We start from the raw sequence: 4,524 nt of genomic DNA, 5'->3' as shown, positions 1-4,524 counted from the left end.
TGATAACATTATTGGTGACTCAACTGGGGAAACAACAAATTTTTCAACTGTTGCCTACCCCTTAATGCTGTAGATAAGTTCTGACTGACAGCCAAAAAGCCTTGGAAACTATTCTTGCTTTGCATTTGCAGGAGTATATAAAAGCTGCTTCAGTCAATCTTTATTCAGTCTTAAGTTTTATACAGTTGTTTCAAAATTTGATCAGTTCCTTGCTAGTTCTAAAAGCATTCCCAGAAAATACCAAAACGTATTCGGAAGCTGGCTCCCAAAAAGAATTCTCGTTATACAAGGTCCAACCCAGATCCAAATCCTCCTGCTGCTTTTGAAAATCCGAACCTAATCCCAAAGATCCTGAGGAAGCAAGAGCAAGTAGAAGATTTTGCTGACAATACTCCTGAAACAGTTAACCCAAGCTGTGTTCCAACTCCTGTCAAGGTTTTATTTCGTTCATCCCCTGCTTCCCCTTGTTCATCATCCACATCTCAAAGCACTCCTTCTACACCTCCATTTCCTGCACATACTACCACTACCACTGCAGCAGTTACTGCTTTTCCAGTTACTCCTATTATCCCCATTGTTCCAGTTGTCCCCTTTGTTCCTGTTGTTCCTTTTGTCCCTGTGAATATGGCTAATAGATATGCGCCCCTGCAACTACCTGCTAATCCTGGGGCTTTGCCTCAAGATTACCAGTCCAAAATCACATATTTTGATAGCACTGGTTCTTCCACAACCCTTCAACATACCAAGAAAATGCAAGACTATTTCGAGAATTATGAAATAGATGATGATAGTGTGAGGATGAGAATTTTTGTTCAAAGTTTAACAGGTGATGTAAGAACTTGGTTCAGATCACTTGCTGCAAATTCCATAACCACTCCTGATGAGCTTTATCAATCCTTTACCAACAGATGGGAGAAAAAGAAAGACCCCTTACACATACTAGCTGAGTATGACACAATTAGAAGAGGCCCACAGGAGACTGTCCTGGAGTATTGTGCAAGATTCAATAATGTCTACAATGCAATACCACAGAATTTAGGCCTCCACCCGACCTTGCCTTGTATAAATTCCCTGATGGATTTGACCCAGATATGGCCTACCAGTTAAAGGAAAGAGCCCCGCAAACTCTTGCAAACATGCAAAATGTTGCTATTAGTGTAGAAGCCAACCTAATTGCCAAAAGAAATAGGGCCAGAATAGAAAGAAGAACCACCTTTAAGGAAGAACCCTCAGCCCTAGAGCAAAAGCTTGACGCTATTATCAGTGGCATGCAAAGACTAGGAGACAGAGTAGAAAGTGTAGAGAGAAGAGCTTCATGGGAAGGACAACAATCCAATACTACAAGGAACCCAAATTTTAGGAAAACCCAGAACACAAATGCTGGTAGGGCTGGCCTGGAGCAAGACATAAGACCTCCTTTCCAAGAAAACTTTACTAAAGCATCAACATCAAATGAGCCAATAGATGACACTCACATCAACTTGATGGGATTAAATGATGAGCAGCAAGTTTTCCTAACACAAGAAGACCAGGAGGATAATGATATCAAACAATTTCAAACCAAGTCAGGGGAGTCATTTGACTTCAAAGAAGGCTATGACACAGTTGTGTATGAAGTTCACAAGCAATATAAGTTAAGAAGCAGGATCATAGATGTCCCTGAACCTGCCAAAACAAAGGATACCAAACAGCCCAAGATGATAAAGGAGAAGGCTATCCTCGTAGAATCAGTTGACAAAATAAATCCAGACCCAAAAGAAATAACAGTAGAAGATGTGACTGAGATATTTCCCGCAAAAAAGCAGCCATGGGTAACATCTTCTTCACAGGACAACCTTGATAATACCCCTCAGAAAGCTTCCAAAACAGATATAATCCAACAGGAAACTGACAATCAAGACAAAGTCACTAAAAACACAGTTGAAAAAGAAAAGTCTGTCACTCATAACACCGAAATTCAATCTGAAAAACCCTTTGATCTTGAGGCAGAGATTGCCAAATTGAAGATAACCATTCCTCTCTCAGAACTCGCCAAACATGATGTGTATAAACAACAAATTAAAAAGTCCCTTAAAATGTCTGAGAATAGAGATGATGTTAATGTACTGGATGACACACCTGAGTTACTTTTTGGACCAGAAGTTGATGGAAAAACAATAAATACAGGTGTCTTACCCTTTTATGTCAGTCTACACATCCATGACAAGGTTTTACACAATGCAATGTTTGACTCAGGAGCCTCACATAACCTCATGCCTAAATCTGTAATGGAGAAACTAAACTTAGACATTACAAGACCATACAAGGACTTATTTTCATTTGACTCTAGCCAGGTCAAATGTTTGGGCCTAATCAAAGATTTGTGTGTTTCTCTAGTCCAATACCCAAACAAAACCATCCTGATGGATGTGGTTGTAGCTGATATCCCACCTAAATATGGGATGCTATTATCAAGATCCTGGGGAGCCAAACTCCAGGGATCCCTCCAATTAGACATGTCCTATGCCACTATTTCAGTCTTTGGGCAACCAAAGAGACTGTATAGGGAGACATTGATGAAATATGTAGTGAGCAGTGAGGATAAACCCCAAAATTTTCCTATTTATGCAATTCATTCTGACATGGATTCTTTTATCCTGTCTAATGATGATGCTTGCCCTATAGCTGATGATAAACCTTTGGCCCTGGAACAAGAAACACTCACAATTAAGCAGTCAGTTGTCCAAAACCTTGAAACTGTTTTAGAAGATAAATCACATAAAAAACAAGAATCTCAATTGTCCATTCCAAATTCAACTGAGCCTCCTAATACTGTTCAAAATCAAGGCATCCTCTGGTACCTTGAGTTTGATGGCTCAGTTAACAGATTAGGAGTAGGAGCAGGAGTGTGGATCCACAATAGGCAAAACAATCATGCAGAGGGTCGTGCCTATAGGTTAAATTTCAGATGCACTAACAACATGGCGGAGTATGAAGCCCTCCTATTAGGGCTCAAATTAATCAAATCCTTACAGGCAACAAGAGTGTCAATTCTAGGAGATTCTGACCTGATTATTCAACAAATGAAAGGCAATTTTGTCACTAATGACAATAGATTGAGAGCATACAGATCTGCTGCAACTGAAATAATTAACACTTTCACTGAATCCCAACTTACTAAGATATCAAGAACTCATAACCTCCATGCACACAGTCTGGCCACTTTTGCTAGCACTTGTAAATTGCCCTTTGAGCCTAATCACTGTTTCATAGCTGAGATAAAGCACAGACCTGCTGTTCCAAACAATGTCAAAGACTGGCAAGTCTTTGAAAATGATGCACAAATAAATAACTTCCTGACTTTACAGCATGAATTTTTAGGTTTAAATATTGATGCTGATGCTATGGATGACCTACAACAGCAGATGAACCAAAACCAACAAACCATATCAGCTCAAACAGCAAGTAAAATGCTGCACCCTACGACCTTTGATAACAAGAATGTGCAAGAGCTTAAAAAAATCAATCTTGATGAAATAACTGAGGCAGAGTCTGAAGTTATTGAATTAAAAGACAATTTTTTACCCACAGGCCTAACTCCTTTGGAAGACATTTTTGACTCCAATGATATTCCTAGGAAACCAAAGATGCAGCCCCTAAATGCTGCCATTGAAGAATGCAACATTGGAACAGTTGAAAAACCCAAGATAATAAAACTATCAAAGTCTTTGCCCCCTGATCAGAAGCCGAAGTATGTTGACCTCTTTAAAGAGTTCCAAGATGTGTTTGCATGGAGTTATGAGGACTTAAAATCCTATGATACTTCAGTCATTCAACATACTATTCCTCTCAAACCAAATCAAAAGCCTTTCAAGCAGAAACTAAGGAGAATTAACCCAATTCTTCTCCCTTTGATTGAGATAGAGGTACAGAAAATGTTTGAAGCAGGTATTATAGCGCCCATTAGATTTTCAGAGTGGGTTTCTAATCTTGTCCCTACAAGGAAAAAAACAGGTGAGATTAGGCTTTGTGTTGACCTCAGAAATTTGAATCAAGTATCCCTCAAAGACAATTACCCCTTACCTAAAATGGATCACATCCTCCAAAGAGTGGTGGGGGCTTCAAGAATTTCATTACTTGATGGGTTTTCAGGCTTTAATCAAATCCTGGTCCACCCGGATGATCAGGATAAAATAGCATTCACAACCCCGTGGGGAACATTTAAATATGTCAAAATGCCTTTCGGACTGAAAAATGCAGGAGCTACCTTTCAACGGGCAATGGATATTGCCTTTGCCAAGGAGATACATGATTTCCTAGTTGTTTACCTTGATGACCTCACCCCTTTTTCAAAATCATACCAAGAGAACCTTAGACACCTAAGGCAAATATTCATGACATGTAGGAAATATGGCATTTCCTTAAATCCCAAGAAGTCTATGTTTGGTCTAGAGGAGGGTAAATTGCTAGGCCACATTATTTAAAAAGGGGGAATTAGAATTGATCCGGACATAATTCAAGCCATTCTACAAGTCCCATAACCGA

Source organism: Pinus tabuliformis, chromosome 6 (assembly GCF_031772625.1).
Source record: "Pinus tabuliformis cultivar Carrire ecotype Pingquan chromosome 6, CPIR1, whole genome shotgun sequence".
NCBI lineage: Eukaryota > Viridiplantae > Streptophyta > Pinopsida > Pinales > Pinaceae > Pinus > Pinus tabuliformis.
The sequence above is the reverse complement of the archived record's forward strand: the minus strand, read 5'-3'. Positions refer to the sequence as shown.